This window comes from Primulina tabacum, chromosome 7, assembly GCF_025594145.1.
Source record: "Primulina tabacum isolate GXHZ01 chromosome 7, ASM2559414v2, whole genome shotgun sequence".
NCBI classification, from domain to species: domain Eukaryota; kingdom Viridiplantae; phylum Streptophyta; class Magnoliopsida; order Lamiales; family Gesneriaceae; genus Primulina; species Primulina tabacum.
In genome coordinates this window covers 17,586,957-17,605,713 of record NC_134556.1, presented here as the reverse complement: position 1 = coordinate 17,605,713, position 18,757 = coordinate 17,586,957, and the positions used below count along the sequence as shown (strand labels likewise).

The following is an 18,757-nucleotide window of genomic DNA, read 5'->3' as shown; positions in this document are numbered from 1 at the left end:
TGTTGGGAGATTTAGCATAATGTTTTACTCAGACCACCAAATGATCTGAAATTTGGAGAGGTTCAAGAAAAGACATAGAGCTAAAACTTTGTAGTTTACCATTCTTCCAAATTATGAGAGGAAGAGGCATTTCAGAGGCGATCTTTGGAGAAGCTGTGCGCAGAGTGGAGAGCGCACCCGCGGTCTACTGTTTCAAATTTTTGGATGAGTTGCCGAAGGCATAGCGCACCCGCGGTCTGTGAACAGTAAAGTCGTGTTTTTGGTGTTTTGAGGTATAAAAAAGGTGGAGACTTCACTTTTCTCTCTTTTCTTTCCCATTCTCTCGGTTTGTTCAGAGCAAGGAAGCTAGGGTTCCTTTTCCTTTCATTTCCTTCCTTTGATTCAAGCATTTTGTTGGATTATTGAAGTGAGATCAAGATAGTTTTGGGTTCAAGGAAGCTAAGGTAAGCTTTTGGTCTAGTTTATTCTTATTTTTTGGTGTTGGAGATGATATGGGTTTGTTGATGGTGTTTGTTTATGGATTAATTGATATGGGTTTTAGATTATTGAGATATTGATGGTATTATATATGATTTATTGTTGTAGGAATTCAACCAAGGGTTTAGATTGAAGGTGTTCTTGTTGGTAACAAGTGGAATTTCATTCTTGTGCTCACATGATAATATATGTATGGTATTTCAATGGTTTTAATGTTCTATTCCCTTCATTTGATTCATGATTATGTATTGATACACTTGTTATATATATTGGAGGCAATTGAATGTCTCAATTGTGAAAAAGGGAATACAAGAGATAGAGTATGCAAAGTGTTTGTTAAAATGCCCAAGAGAGAGTTCAAATGTTTTATGGATTGATAGATACATAGTCAGAGATTGCATGCAATTAGTTGATCAACGACCATAGACTTATATCCCTCAGAGTTATCGATTTATATCGATGGGATATAGGTACAGAGCCAGAGATACTATATAGATATCAATCCAACAGAGAAAAGAGAAATACCATCTTATTGTTATGTTATTGCTATGTTATTCATGTTTCTAGAGTTGATGGCATTTATTGATTTGAAAGTCATGTTTTTCAGAGTATGCTATGTATCATTGCTATGTAATACTACCACTTGCTGAGTTTTATACTCATTTCAGTTATTTCATGTGATGCAGATAAGAGCGATGGGCCGGGACGTTGATTGTGGGCCGGAGTCATATGCATACCAAAGATGGAAGGAAGAAGATATTTTGATGGCATTTTGGACATGATCATAAAAATGATATTTTGGATTTTGGTTTTATCATTTCATTGATCATGTATTTACGTTGTTTGTGAAGATGTTTATGTCAAGAACTTTTACCCTTCCTTCTTCAAGAAAATTTTAAATTCCGCTGTTATTTTATTAAAACCGGTCAGAGGTGTCACAAATCTAGTCTCCCAAAATAATAAACTTCTAGAAAGGAAACTTTCTCGCGCAGCCGGCTCAGACACGGACCCCGTGTAGCCCTCAGTGCCCGGGTCCGTGTACTCTCGGAAAATAACTTCAGCTGGAACCTCCGTGTACGGGTCCGTGTAGACACTGTCTTCGCAAATATCATAGGACACGGACCCCGTGTGCAGGTCCGTGTGCACATCCGTGTAGACTCGGCCGACGCCAACTATGCTTGAATCACATTCCGCTGGCTTCCAAACGTGCTCCCATGCATCACGACCCCTTCATGCTTGCTCATGACTCCTTGTAGTGCCTCCTTGAACTTCTTTAGGCGTCCCCTCGTGATTGGTCCCTCCGGCAACTGTAAAGGATCCCATGCCTTCCTTGGCGCTTGACCACCCGTGTTCGCATCATCCTCCCCTTCTTGAAAAGGATTTGTCCTCAAATCTTGCTCGTCACCTACATCAAACAACGACAAGTCACTAACATTAAAAGTAGAACTCACGTTATACTCACCTGGTAGGTCGAGTCTGTAGGCGTTGTCATTGATCCTTTCAAGGACTTGAAATGGTCCATCGCCCCTAGGTAATAGCTTTGAACGTCGCTTCTCAGGGAACCTTTCCTTCCTCAAGTGTAGTCACACCCAATCTCCCTTCTCAAATATCACCTTCTTCTTCCCTTTGTTAGCTTGCTTGGCATATTGCTCATTTCTCTTCTCTATGTTGGCCTTGACCTTTTCATGCAACCCCCTAACAAATTCAGCTTTCTTCTTGCCATCCATATTTAGCCTTTCACTCACAGGTAAAGACATCAAATCCAACGGAGTCAAAGGATTAAAACCATAAACAATTTCAAATGGCGAATAATTTGTAGTACGATGCACGCAACGATTATAAGCAAATTCAACAAAAGGCAAACAATTCTCCCAATTCTTTAAGTTCTTTTTATTAATAGCACGCAAAAGTGTTCCTAAAGTCCTATTAACAACTTCAATTTGCCCATCCGTTTGAGGATGACAAGTAGTAGAAAACAACAATTTTGTGCCAAGTATAGTCCATAAAGTCTTCCAAAAGTAACTTAAAAACTTAACATCACGGTCAGACACAATAGTCCTAGGCATGCCATGCAACCTAACGACTTCTCTAAATAACAAGTCCACAATGTTAGAAGCATCATCGGCTTTGTGACAAGCAATAAAATATGCCATCTTAGAAAACCTATCCACCACAACAAATATAGAATCCCTCCCCTTCTTTGTCCTAGGCAATCCCAAAACAAAGACCATAGAAATATCAACCCAAGGTTCACTAGGGGCGGGAAGTGGTGTATAGAAGCCATGTGGTTGTGTTTTAGATTTAGCTTGTCTACAAGTAATGCACTTATCACAAACACGCTCAACGTCACGTTTCATGTGTGGCCAATAGAAATGTTCATGCAATGCACTTAAAGTTTTAGCCACACCAAAATGTCCCATTAATCCACCCCCATGTGCCTCACTAACAAGTAGTTCACGAATGGATGATTTAGGGATGCACAACCTATCTTCTCTAAACAAGAAACCATGATGCAAATAATATTTATCATGTGGACCATGCATACAAGTTTCAAACAAACTCTTAAAGTCCTCATCAAGCACATACAATTCCTTCACATGCTCAAACCCCAAAACTTTTGACTCCAAGGTAGAGATTAGTACGTACCTTCGTGATAGTGCGTCGGCCACTACATTTTCCTTACCTTGCTTGTACTTGATGATGTAGGGGAATGTCTCTATGAACGCCACCCACTTGGCATGCCGCTTGTTCAACTTCTGTTGCCCCTTAAGGTGCTTTAGAGACTCGTGATCCGTATGAATCACAACTCCTTAGGCCTCAAGTAGTGTTGCCACGTCTCTAGGGTCCTCACAAGTGCGTAGAACTCCTTATCATACGTGGGATAGTTCAGCGCTGCTCCATTGAGCTTCTCACTAAAGTATGCCACCGGCCTCCCTCCTTGAATCAACACTCCACCAATACCTACACCTGAAGCATCACATTCAATTTCAAAAGTATTAGCGAAATAAGGTAAAACAAGTAAAGGAGCATTAATTAGTTTTTGCTTGATAATATTAAAGGACTTCTCTTGCTCCTCGCCCCAATAGAATGGAACGTTCTTCTTAATCACCGCCGTCATTGGTGCTGCCAATGTGCTAAAATCTTTTACAAACCTCCTATAGAAGCTTGCAAGGCCATGAAAACTTCGAACTTGACCAACAGTAGTAGGCGTTGGCCAATCTCGAATAGCACTTGCCTTGTCTTCATCAACTTGTATCCCCTGTGAACTTACCACAAAACCAAGAAAGACAAGTTTGCTTGTACAAAAATCACACTTCTTTAAGTTAGCATATAAGTTTTCAGCCCTTAATGTGATTAACACAAGTTTCAAGTGACCAACATGCTCATCCAAGTCTTTGCTATATACTAGGATATCATCAAAATAAACAACAACAAATTTTCTTATGTATGCACGCAAGACATGGTTCATTAACCTAATAAAGGTACTAGGAGCGTTAGTTAAGCTAAAAAGCATGAGAATCCACTCATATAACCCGTATTTGGTTTTAAAAGCAATTTTCCACTCATCACCTTCCCACATCCTAATTTGGTGATAACCACTCTTTAAATCAATTTTGCTAAAGATACAAGCACCATGCAACTCATCTAACATATCATCTAGTCTAGGTATGGGATGCCTATACTTAATGGTTATGTTATTGATTGCCCTACAATCTACACACATACGCCATGAGCCATCTTTCTTAGGAACTAATAAAACTGGTACAGCACAAGGAGACATGGACTTACGCACAAAACCCCTATCTAACAACTTACTTACCTGCCGTTGAAGCTCCTTGGTCTCCTCCGGATTGCTCCTATAAGCTGGACGATTTGGCAATGCACTTCCGGGTACCAAATCAATTTGGTGCTCAATCCCCCTCAATCGTGGTAGCCCTTGAGGTAGTTCCTCCGGAAATACATCTTCAAATTCCTGCAAGAGTGAAACAACAATGCTCGGAAGGGACCCGGCTATATCACTTGTGTTAAGGAGGATCTCCTTGTAAAGAATCAACACAAGTGGTTCATTTGTGTGCATCAATTGCTTCAACTCACCTTTTTGGGCCATATAGGATTTCTTTTTGGCCTCTTTCCTCTCATTTTCTTTCCTCTCAATTTTCTTTTGTATGGCTATCTTACTCTTTTGATCACTCTTTGTTTCAGCCATTTCATTTTTATTTTCTAAGGCCGTCTCACTTTAATTCAATCTTTTTTTCGGCCTCATCTCTCTTCTTTTTTTTCAATTGGTCCTCCAACACTTGCTTTGGGGACAAAGGAAGTAATACAATGGTTTCCTTCTTCAATACAAAGAAGTATTTATTCTTGTATCCATCATGTGCCACCCTCCTGTCATATTGCCAAGGCCTACCCAACAAGATATGACATGCATGCAAGGGTACCACATCACACAAAACCTCATCCACATACTTCCCAATAGAAAAAGGCACTAGCACTTGTTTTGTTACCTTCACTTCCGCACAATCATTCAACCATTGAAGCCTATATGGTCGAGGGTGTTTTAGTGTAGGCAAACGCAATTTCTCCACCATTTCAACACTAGCCACATTAGTACAACTCCCCCCATCTATGATTAAGTTGCAAACCCTTTGATTCACAAAACACCTAGTATGGAACAAGTTTTCTCTTTGGTTAGTCTCCTCCTCCTTGACTTGGCCACTCATGATACGCCTAGTCACGAGTGCTTCACCTGCAACCGCCTCATACCCCTCATCAGGATCCTCTAACGCAGGCATCTCATCATCGTCACTCTCACTTTGAGACTCATATTCACCATAGTCATTTAAAATCATCACCCTTTTATTAGGACATTCACTAGAAATATGCCCTAACCCTTGACCCCTAAAACATTTAACATCTCTATATCGATTAGAAGGAGTTTCAGATTTACCTTGTACTCCTTGCTTAGGCGCCTCTTGTTTGGTCTCAGATTTGGGCTTGGTCACCACCTTGTTCTCCTCACGCTTCACCACATTTGATCTCCAAGAAGATGATGAACCCCCAGTTTGATTGGTGCGGCCAACTCCACGCCTTTTGAGTTGTTGCTCCACTTTTATGGCCATTTGCACCATCTCGTCTAGATCCATGTAGTGCCTAAGCTCCACTTGATCTTGAATTTCCCTATTTAATCCACAAAGAAAACGTGCCATGGTCGCCTCACTATCCTCCTCAATGTTTGCCCTAATCATGACTACTTCCATCTCCTTATAGTAGTCCTCAACACTCTTCACCCCTTGCCTTAAAGTTTGTAACCTCTTAAACATCTCCCTATAGTAGTGATTGGGTACAAACCTTTTTCTCATCACTCTTTTCATCTCATCCCAAGACTCAATAGGTCTCTCATTATACCTCCTTCTAGTGGTCACTAATTGATCCCACCAAATAAGAGCATAGTCTAAGAATTCCACCACCGCCAACCTCACCTTTTTTTGTTCGGAGTAGTGGTGACATTCAAACACAAACTCTACCCTCTTTTCCCACTCTAAATACGCCTCCGGGTCAGATTTCCCATGGAACGATGGAATTTTCATCTTAATGCTACCCATGCTACCATCTTCCCTATCCCCATCATATCTACCCCGTACGGCTTCTCTTTTTCCTCTACCTCTTCCATTCCTACCCCAATTTTCATTTTGACTCTCCTCGTCTCCTCCCAACTCGTACTCCTCATCCTCTCTACTCAAATCCTTAGGTTTAGACTTACTCCCACTAACACCAACCTCAAGCTTATCCAATCTTTCATGTAACGATTCCATTTGGGTCGACATCATCCTACTAAAGTGCCCAAACAACGCCTCCATTTGAACCTTAGACAACCCCGGGTTCGAACTATCTCCTACCTCCCTCTCCATCTAATTTTCAAATTTGTACCTGCAAGAAAACGTTAGTAGAAACAAAATAATCCTGACCCAAATGCTCACGGTCACTCCAAAAAAAAATTCACTCGTCTTTTCTCTCAATTTTTTTTTTTTGCTCACAACAAATACTCACTACCCACTCCAAAGAAATAACACCCACACTCAAATGTTTCCACTCGAATTTGATGTCTCTCTCGAAGGTGTGCTCAAGCTTTGTATTTGAGTATATCAAACAATCAAGTTCCAACTTGTGAACAAATGCGACCGACTCACTTGGACTGTGTAGACAAGAAATTCGAATATATGAAATATATATATATATATATATTTTTTTTTACTGTGAGAGGCAATTGAATATGACTCTCTAAAGAAAATAGAACAAGATATCAAAAAGAAATAATGGTGAATTTTCGGAATTTTTGTATTTTTTTTTGGCCGAGTACTACTCGAAAATCCCAAAAAAAAAAAAAGACACCAACAAATTTCGAGAATCACAGATTCACGAAAAATACGAAGAAAGATAGAACAAACAGATCTGAAAGCGGAATTAAAGGATAATTAGATCTGCTAATAGAATGAATGATAAACTTACTTGAATTCAATTAACCTAAGCTCTGATACCAAATGATTTGAATCTTTGTACGATGAATAGCAAACACGATTAAAATCAAATCGTGCCCTCAATTCAATAACGAACAAATAATCGTTGTTGTCCCGATCTTTTGAATCAAGTGTGTGTGTTGTGATTTTCACCTCTAAACTATGAAAAGTCTAGCAACAAATAATCACGAGATAAACAACCGAGATTATAACGAACCTTCGAAGAACAAGTCGACGACAATCCGCACAAGCACGATCGAAAAACGCCACAAAGTTAAAAACTTTGATAAGTTTGATTTTTGTTTGACAAAGCAAAAGCTTTAATTGTTTGAGAGAAAACTCAAGAACAATGATAAAATATCAATAATGATCTGAAAAAGTCCTCAAAATTTCGTCCACAATATGTTTTAATAACAAAAGATATCAAAAATCTAGTCTCCCAAAATAATAAAACTTTAGAAAGGAAACTTTCTCGCGCAGCCGGCTCAGACACGGACCCCGTGTAGCCCTTTGTGTCCGGGTCCGTGTACACTCGGAAAATAACTTCAGCTGGAAACAAAGGACACGGACCCCGTGCTCACCTCCGTGTACGGGTCCGTGTAGACACTGTCTTCGCAAATATCATAGGACACGGTTCCCGTGTACTGCTCCGTGCTCGGGTCTGTGTAGGCACTGGAATTCTTCATCCTCGGCTGTAAAGGACACGGACCCCGTGTGCAGGTCCGTGTGCACATCCGTGTAGACTCGGTCGGCGCCAACAATGCTTGAATCACATTCCGCTGGCCTCCAAACGTTCTCCCATGCATCACGACCCCTTCATGCTTGCTCATGACTCCTTGTAGTGCCTCCTTGAACTTCTTTAGGCGTCCCCTCGTGATTGGTCCCTCCGGCAACTGTAAAGGATCCCATTCCTTCCTTGGCGCTTGACCACCCGTGTTCGCATCAGTCTGATATCCCTAAGACGGCGTTTTGGACGAGGTATGGTCATTACGAATTTCTTGTGATGTCGTTTGGTCTGACTAATGCTTCTTCAGTATTCATGGATATGATGAACCGAGTGTTCAAGCCATATTTGGATAGCTTTGTCATTGTTTTCATCGATGATATATTGATTTATTCCAAGACCAGAGAACTTCATGCAGAACACCTCAGAGTTGTTCTTCAGTTGTTGAGAGAGAAAAGGTTGTTTGCTAAGTTGAAGAAATGTGAGTTCTGGTTGGAGCAGATTTCTTTCTTAGGCCATGTTGTTTCGAAGGATGGTTTAGCTGTTGATCTAGCGAAAATAGAGGCGATGCAGAAGTGGCATATCCCTACCACTGTATCAGAGGTACGCAGTTTTCTTGGTTTGGCGGGTTATTATCGTCGTTTTATTTCAGATTTTTCCAGGATTGCCCTGCCGTTAACCAACCTGACGAGGAAGACTGTGAAGTTTGAGTGGTCCAATGAATGCCAAAGTTGATTCCAGGAGTTGAAAGATAGGTTGACGACAGATCCGGTACTTGCATTGCCCAGTGGTACAGAGGACTTTGTTGTTTATACCTATGTGTCGAAGAAGGGTCTTGGTGCAGTGCTGATGCAACGTGGAAAGGTTATAGCCTATGCTTCTCGTCAGTTGAAGGACTACGAGAAAAATTATCCTACGCATGATTTGGAACTGGCAGCTGTGGTTTTCGCCGTTAAAATCTGGAGACACTATTTATATGGCGAGAAGTGTGAAATTTTCACGGACCAGAAGAGTTTAAAATATTTGTTTTCTCAGAAAGAACTCAATATGCGACCGAGACGTTTGTTAGAGCTTGTCAAAGATTATGATGTGACGATTAGTTACCACCCTAGGAAAGCGAATGTTGTAGCGGATGCATTGAGCCGTAAGTCAAGTTCCTCTTTGAGTTCTATGATTCAAAAGCCGTTGTTAGATTTGAAACGAGAAGAGATAGTTTTGGTAGTACCTGGAACTATTGCTCGCTTTTCAGCATTGACCATTCGGCCTACATTGACGGACAGGATCCGTAGAGAGCAGGCCAATGATGCACAGTTGATAGAGATGAGAGCCAGAGGAGAAGAGAGAGGTAATTCAGAGTTTGGGATGAATAGAGATGGTTTAATGATATTCAGAGGCCGTATATGTATTCCTACTGGTGATGATATTCGGCGAGTCATCTTGACAGAGGCACATACCGTGCCATACTCGATACATCCAGGTGGTACCAAGATGTATCAGGATCTTCGTAGGCTCTATTGGTGGCCAGGTATGAAGAAGGATATTGCCATGTTTATTTCTCAGTGTCTAACTTGTCAGCAGGTGAAAATCGAACACCAGAAACCTGCTGGGACATTGCAGTCATTGCCGATTCCTCAATGGAAATGGGAGCATATTACAATGGACTTCGTGATTGGTCTTCCCAGAACGCAGAAAGGCTATAACTCTATTTGGGTTATCGTTGATCGGTTGACCAAGTCAGCGCATTTTCTCCCAGTCAAAACGACGTATTTCATGAACCAATATGCCGAAGAGTACATAGCAGAGATTGTTAGATTTCATGGTGTTCCAGTGTCGATCGTGTCTGATCGTGACCCTAGATTTACTTCAGAGTTTGGGAAGAGTTTACATAGAGCCTTGGGTGCACGGTTAGCATTCAGTACAGCATATCATCCCCAAAGCGACGGTCAATCAGAGAGAGTTATTCAGATTTTGGAGGATATGCTCAGAGCTTGTACTATCGACTATCCTGGTAGTTGGGATTCCAAATTGCCTCTTGTTGAGTTCACGTACAATAACAGTTACAAGACGATTGGCATGGCACCGTATGAAGCACTTTATGGCAGAAAATGTAGATCCCCCTTGTATTGGGACGAGATTGGTGAGAGAAAGATGTTGGGTCCTGAGTTGGTCCAACAGACAGCTGATGTTGTTGCTGTTATTCAAGAAAGGATGAGGACAACACAGTCAAGACAGAAGAGTTATGCTGATGTAAGGCGAAGGCCATTGCAATTTGAGGTTGGTGATCACGTATTCTTGAAGAGTGCACCTCTTAAAGGTGTGATGCGGTTTGGCAAAAAGGGAAAGTTGAGTCCAAGGTTTATTGGCCTATTGAGATCTTGGACAGAGTTGGTGATCGAGTTTACAGGTTAGCCTTACCGACAGATCTTGATAGAGTTCATAATACTTTTCATGTCTCCATGCTCAGGAAGTATATTACGAATCCTTCCCATGTTCTTCGTCACGAGCCATTGGATTTGACACCGAATTTGACGTATCAAGAGATTCCAGTCCAGATACTGGATCACAAAGTTAAAGTATTGAGAAACAAAGAGATTGGCATTGTTAAAGTCCTTTGGAGGAATCAATTGATTGAAGAAGCCACGTGGTAACCAGAGGAAGAGATGAAAGTAAAGTATCCTGAGCTTTTTGCGCAGTAACGTCAATTTCGAGGACGAAATTTCTTTAAGGAGGGGAGATTGTAATACCCAAGCCTGGTGAACAGTACGGTTTAAGATTTCACACGTTCATTGACTACTTGATCAAGTTTAAGTATAGTTTGGATAAGAGTTTCGTTTTATGATTTATAGTATGGTTGGTTATAGATGACTTGTAGTGTTATAGTAGCGGCGTTACGATTATATTCATGATAATTTATATATTGATCCAAATGAGGTGAGGCTACTTCCATTAGAAAGATAAGACATAAGGCTATAACTTTCTTTTTTTGGGTTTTGTTCAAATCATTGTGGAAGATAAGCCAAAAGTGCCCCGAATTGTGTCGTGTGTTTCGTCGTTCCTCCAGTGACACATGTTGGGAGATTTAGCATAACCTTTTGCTTAGACCTTCAAATGACATGTGGCTAATTGGAGATGTAAGCCAAGACATAGAGCTACAACTTTCCTGCTTACCACTTTTCCTAATTCTAAAGGGAAGAGGCGTTTCGGAAGCGATCTTTGAAGTGGCTGCTCGCCCGAGAGGGAATAAATGTCCGCCCGGGCGGGCCTTGTTCGAAAATATTGTATTTTGGCCGTGAGTTCCGCGCCCGAGCAGAAAAAGATGTTTGCCCGGGCGGCCAGCGATGTTTAAAAAACGTTTTTTGGTGTTTTAAGGTATAAAATCGGTGGATACTTCACTTTTCTCTTATTTCCCTCATTCTTCTCCACTCTTCTCGGTTCTTCACCTCAAGGAGAAGCTAGGGTTCTCATTCCTTCTTCATTTCCTTTGATTCAAGCTTCTTTTTGGGTTGTTGAAGTGAGAGCAAAATTATTTTGGAGTTAAGGAGCTAAGGTAAGCTTGTAATCTTAGTTTTTTTTGGGTTGTGGTGTAGGGGGAAGTTATTGAAGTTGTGATTGTGTTGGTTTTATGGATTTGATGGTATGGTTAATTGATTATTAAGTTGTTGATGGTTCAATACATGGTTTATTGTTGTAGGATTTGTACCAAGAGATTAGAATCAAGATTTCCATTAATTGTAAGTGGAATTCATCTCTTGTGCTCACATGATGAAGTATATGTATTGTATTTCAATGATTTTAACATGTTATTCCCTTCCATTTGATTCATGTTATGTATGGATATACTTTGTTGTATATTAGAGGCTTTTATAAGTCTCAATTATAGTAAAAGGGAATGCCAAAGAGAAGAGTATTGAAAGTGCTTGTTTTAATGTCTAAGAGAGTTCAAATGATGTATTGGATTGATAAATAGATAGTGAGAGATTGCATGCAATTAGTTGATCAACGACCATAGGCTTATATCCCAACAGAGTAATTGATTTATATCGATTGGATATATGTACAGAGACAGAGATACTATTTAGATAGCAATCCACCAAAGAAAAGAGAAATACCATCGTTATAGTCATGTTATACTATGTTATTACATATTTCAAGAGTTAGATGGTATTTTAATGATTTCAAAGTCATGTTTTACAGAGTATGATATATGTAGATTGTTATGTAAGAGTTCCACTTGTTGAGTTTTATACTTATTCCAGTTATTTAATGTGATGCAGATAGGAGGGACGAGCAAGGACTTTGATTGGAGCCGGGGTCATATGCATACAAGAGATGGAAGGAAGAAGATATTTTGCTAGCATTTTGACATGATCAAAAATGATATTTTGTATTTTGATGCAACACTTGATTGATCATGTATATACTTTTGATTGTAAATGTTTTATGTCAAGAAAATTTTAAATCATTCTTCCCTCTAAGTAAATTTTTAATTTTCCGCTGTGTTATTTTATAAAATCGGTCAGAGGCGTTACATTTAGTAGCTCAATTGGTACCAGGACTCTTGATATCAATGTACTTATCCTACAGGTCATGGGATCGAGTCCTGTGGAGGCGAAAGAAACCCCTTGGTAGGGAGGGGTAGATCCTATGAGTAACTCGTACGACGCCTATGGAAAGCCCGTGAGGGAAAAGGCCCCTTTGAGAGAGCCCAAGATCGGGATAACCTTGGGTCGATCGGGGCAGTGGGCTGTATGGGCGGTCCACTGGGCCTGTAATGGGTCGTTACACTTGGCACCTCAGTCAATGACTAGGCACATCAGCCCATGACTCAATACATGCTCTGCTATAAATCAATTGACTCAGCATATCAATCTCATGAATTGCAAACATCAATGCAATAAAATAAAGTATGTGGTTTTTGGAAACTCAAGTCGGATCTAACTCGAGTCGTATCTTCCCGGTTTCACGTTGATTTATACCTTTCTTTTCGTAGATCAATCTGGTCAATGAAATCAAATACCAGTCTGACTCTGATCGTTCTTCGAAGTCTTCAGTACCAACTCTGGAATAATAGTATCGAGTAGCACAATATCAATATACAACCCAACCAATACTGGATATAATCAGAACTCAATCTAATTCTGTTTCGACGGCATAACATGTGGGGACCCGGACGCTAATCATCTTCTTAATCATCTTTGGGATTTAATGATCAATTAAGATAAACAGGGTCTAAAAATTTTTCTTCAAAATGCGGAAGGTAATGGAATCAATCTATTATACATCTCAGTATAAAGGTACAAAATGTACAACAATTATTCAAACTAGTCTAAGGTTCAACTACTAAATTTCAAGTATTAAACCAAGTCGACAATAAGTCCGGAATCACCACTCTAACTCATCTTCTCTCTTCATCTTCTTGACCCCGATCCTGTCCCACCTGTTGTCATGCACACATACAAAACAAGACAACAGCCGGATACTCCGGTGAGAATAAATCCCAGTATAAAACATGTATACATGCATATACACAATATAAATCATAAAGCATATTATCATGCATAAAATTCATAACAATAGGTTTCATAGTCTAGGAAACCCAATCAAAATAAGCATGTAGTAACAATGGATTCCATAATCTCTGAAATCAAAATCAAATAAGCATGCAACTCAATTCAATTCATATCTTGACTCGACTCGACACTAACTCTAGGGATCCCGGTGTGAATAAGACGTCACTGTCTGTCACCTACCCTCCCAATCGGGGTAACTGTACGTCTTATTCCTAGACTTCGGTCATGTCTGTATCGAATGTCTACAATCGGAGTGAATCTGATCCGAAGCGTCGATACCACCGAACATCTAGTTTGGCAAGTCTGCCAATGACTCTCCTAGGTCAAATGCTTGAATATAAATCTATAAACAAGGCATCGTCATATCAAGAAATTTGAATATAATTCTATAAACAAATCAATTATACCAAAAGGTAAACAACAACCCTAGTATGTGATTTTGTTGGGCAACTCAAATTGAATCTCATTTGAGTTGTGTCTTTCCCAAAACAAAACATGAATTATACCTTTGTCTTCCCGGTCTTACGAAGACGAAGTCTTGTACTCCAATCTGTCCATATCAGTCTGGCAATGACAATCGCATAAATACCATATCAATATATAATTCGTTTCAAAACCTGTTCCGATCAATACTCAATTCAGTATATAATCTGATCCATATCTGAACAAGGTACAATCTAATTCATATCAATAATATCACGATACAATCGAAATCATTACTGAATCCGATCAATATCAATCTACTGATGTTTCGATGGCATAACAATACAGTCACGATAACCCCGTCTATCTCAACATCACAGATATAATACCAGAATTCAGTACAACTCACAATCTGAATAATAACACAACTCTGATATAGAATCTCAACTAAATCAACTCTGAAATTCATAACAATTTCATCAACAGTCTTTTCTTTAATCTGACTTCAGTTATACAATGTCTACTGTAGCAGAAACATCATATCTGATTCATATTCAATTCTGACAATATCATAACTTCAAATCATGTCTAAACATAACGAAACTTACGTCCAGTTGTAGTCTGCGTCGATAGGAACACAGTACTGAAGTCAGATTCAAAAACATACGGACGAATTTCTCACAAAAGCATAAGAATATTTCAATTCTTTCTTGCATTTCTCTCGGCTCTTTCCTCCCTTCCTTCTCATGAATTTGCATATATATAAAGATCACATTGCATGTAAGGCACATGGCTAAATGTGCTTACTGCACGTTTCACCGCGGGTGCGGTATTTCTCACACCGCGGGTGCGCTAGGCATATTGATCATCATCCAACATTTCAGAAACAGCGACCGCGGGTGCGCTGACCTCACTGTAGCAGAACCGCGGGTGCGGTCTGTCTAGCACCGCGGGTGCGGTGTCACTTGCGTAATTAATCTCCAACTCTCTGTCCATCAACCGCGGGTGCGATCCTTTCCTTACCGCGTGTGCGGTCTATTTCATGCACCACTTCATAATCTCATTTAGTGCTTCTCATTACATGTCACGCATACTCATATCTTCCGAATATCACATCAATGAAGACTAATAAATCTCGAGCCTTACATAACAGCACAATCTCGATATACCCAGCAATACAATATCAGCAGATACAAATCATAACTCATAATCGATAAAAAAAACTCAATCTGATATCGAATCTGTATAATCTCAATCAAATTCAATCTGAAAATGATAACAATTTCATACGGTATCCGTTCTTCGATCCGATTTTGATTATAAGATTACAACAATCTTAGGAACACATAATATAGATCAAATCATGATTCCTTCAATATCATATTTTCAAACTATGCTGGAAAGAAAATAAATTCACATATTCTTGAAGCTCTTACCGAGTGAAGCACGGTACCAAATTCGGATTGAAATTCTGACAGTCGGATTTTGCACAAATCACAAATCTATTATTTTAAGACCTTGAAGCTTTGCCCTGAGGTCTTCTCGTTTCTTTCTTGCTGATTCTGAGTGAATGAAGGATTTAATATATATATCATGCATGGCAAGCATAGGTGGATCCTTCCTTGTCCAGCACGTCTCGCACATATGCGCGACCTTCCTCGGCGCATATGCGCGAGACCTACTTGTCTCTGCGCATCAACATTTTCCAGCTCACGCATATGCGCGCCCAAAGCTCGCGCATATGCGCGAGACCTACTGTCTCGGCATTTTTCAAGTGCACCAGCTCGCGCATATGCGCGCCCTGTCTCGCGCATATGCGTGAGCTTCTCTGTCTGTCTCGCGCACATGCGCACCTCGTGGTCGCGCATATGCGCGAGGGGTTCTGTCCTCGCACATATCTCATGTTTTCTTTTGTCTTCCCCGGTCTGATCCTTTCCGTCTATAATCACAACAATTTATCAATTGATCATTTCATATTACAATAATAAAATCTCGGGCATTACAATTCCACCCTCTAAAATCTGATTTCGTCCTCGAAATCGCAAGCAATCAAATCGGATAGCAAATCAGATACAATAAGAAATGCGTAGCAAAAGCTAAACAGGAAACTCACATCAGTGAAATAACTCTGGGAATTTCTGTCTCATGTCTGATTCAGTCTCCCAAGTAGCTTCTTCAATGCCATGACGACTCCACTGAACTTTCACAAGCGGAAAAGTCTTCGTTATGAGTTGCTTTTCTTTACGATCAAGAATCTAGATCGGCTTTTCAAAATAACTCAGTGTCTCATCAAGTTCGGCATCGTCTGGCTGAAGAACGTGATATGCATAAGGAAGATACTTCCGCAATAAAGATACATGAAAGACATCATGTATTCCAGATAGAGAAGGCGGAATAGCGAGTCAATAGGCACAATCTCCTATCTTCTCGAGAATCTCATAAGGACCGATATATCGTGGAGACAACTTCCCTTTCTTGCCAAATCTGACAACACCCCTAAAGGAGAAATCTTCAGAAATACTCTTTCTCCTGCCTCAAATACCAACGGTCGACGACGAACATTGGCATATTTGGCCTGTCTGTCTTGAGCTGTCTTCATTCTCTTCTGAATCTGCTTCACTTTCTCTATCATATCTCGGATCATATCAGGCCCAATCTCAGGTACCTCAGAAATATCATCTCAATAAAGAGGGGATCTGCACTTCTTGCCGTACAACGCTTCAAATGAAGCCATCTCTGTAGAGGCCTAAGAAATCCTTGTTTGAAAATTTGCGAAAAATTTAAAATTTTCTCTTTAAAATAATTAAAATTGCCTCATTCATTAATGAACTGATAAATAAAGTTTGATGTTCAAAATGGCAGCGGAAGAAATTAACATTTTCGAAATAACAGTAAAAGTTTATCCAACGATAATTAAAATGTTTGAGCAATCAAATAATAATAAATGCTGAACTGAGGTCCTCGGGTCCTACTACTGCCGACTCGAGCTGGCTCACTGGTCCCCGCCCTCGATCCCGACATCATCAGCACCTACAACAATCAAGTCTAGTGAGTCTAAAGACTCAACAAGCATATATCGTAAATAACAAGTAAATAAATAGTAAAATTGCATGAAAGTGAAAATATCATGTCATGAGGCATATCGTAAAAATGTCGTGTCATGATTAATTATAATACGTGCATCACTGAACTGGGAAATCATAAATGAAAATGGTTGCTCCTTGGATCCCTGTCATGAAATAACTTGTAATAATTTTCTGGTCAGATTATGGTCTACGCAAGTGGTCCCTGAACTGAACTGAACTGAGCTGACAGTTAACTGGCGACCGGACCGGTAACTGGCGATCGGGTTTAATAATGTTTGTCTGATCAGACTAATGCCACAGTATACTGGGTGGTACAATTGAACTGACCGATAACTGGCGACCGGGTGAAGTACTGATAGTAAAGTGACCACAAGCAATATCGCATAAATCTCAAAATGAATATTTTTGCACGTAATATAATTAATTAACATAATTAAATATCCTGTAATAATTTTACTGATTGGATTGGATCGCTCCCAGGCTCGCTGCAACCTAAATATTCCATGAAAAATATGCAATAGCTTTTACTTGACCAACTATGCAATTAAATCCGAAAACTGAGACAATTGCGCCTAACGACTTCGTATTTAATCATGACTCCGTGCCAACCCGAACCAACATCGAACCTGTAACGCCCCGAAAATTTTAAGGTTCACGTAAACCACATGCGCGCAAGTTATTAAATTCTTTGTATTTTAAATTAATTATTTTAATTGCATGAATTAATTATTTTGTGCATACTTGCATGTTTAAACTATATTTTTCTACATGATTGCATTAAAATGTATTTTTAAAGGTTATTCGAGTTGAGATCGAGGAACGGAGACCTAGGGCTGAAAAATTAGAAAATGTTTTTATTAAATAATTATTTTTAATTATTAAAAATATGGTTGATGGTTTTTCATATTTTTGAAAACATGGGGTTTTGATGTGATTTTATACGTCGGGACGTAAATTTTATCGGTGTTGGTTTTTCAACTAAAACTCGAACTTTTTGGTAACCCGGCTATTAAATTCACAAATTTATTTAAACAAAAACTTTGATAATATTTTATTAAATTCTAATTAAAAGTAATGGACCTTAATTTTTGACTTATTAGGCCTAAGCCTTATTTAGTTAATTAATTAGTATTTAAAATGTATTTCTCCCAAACCCTTGACACATTGGTCACGCCTACTTTTCTGAAATTTGGCCTCCCCAAAACACTTCATGCACGAACACACACACACAAATTCTCAAGGCAAATTTTGGTGGTAGCTTAAGGAATAAAGTTTAAAGCCAAGGTCTTGCTCCGTTCTTCGACGTCGTCAACGTATAATCGTGCGTTTAAAACGCAAAGGCACGCCATAATTCTTCTTTTTCTCTTCAATCACACCCTAATATGCATTTAATTATGGTTGGCATGAAAAAAAAGTATCTCTTTTATTAATTTCATTTTTATACATACACATGAGTTTAAAGCATGTTTTTGTGTCCCAAAACTTGTGTTATCTTTGCAAGAGGGGGGCTGCCATGGTAGGTAACTTGGAGGGGATGTTTTTACACAATTTAGGGGTCTTAGAACACACGAGACATGCAGCAAACGAAAGAGAAATAAACTGAAACCGTAAGAATAAATTCAGAAGAAGGAACCGTGAGTGGGGTTGGCTTGTGCAAGATGCTTTGGCTCGTTTCTTTGCATGGGCTGGTGGGGCGCAACCAGGACTCGTCCAGGGTCAGGGGTGGTCTCGGTCTAGGGCTGGGTTAGGTCCTATGGTTGCTAGGGTTCGAGTTTTAGGCTTGGGGAAGGAGTCCAACCGATGTGGGACTCCTCCCATATTCACGCGCAGGATTTGTTCAGGAGAGAAGAGGGGCTCGGTCTGGGGGCGAGCTGGGTGGTTCATCAGGGTCCTAGGGTGATGGGTAGGGGTCGGTCCAGGGCTTGGTGCAAGTGGGTGCGCTGTGGCTCAAGCCAAACGACA

The 18,757-nt window shown here is 39.9% G+C and overlaps 1 pseudogene; it reads right to left on the bottom strand.

Moving 5' to 3' along the window:
* Positions 1-1,649: 1,649 nt before the first annotated feature.
* LOC142550593 (uncharacterized) lies at positions 1,650-5,983 on the bottom strand (annotated as a pseudogene).
* Positions 5,984-18,757: the final 12,774 nt, after the last annotated feature.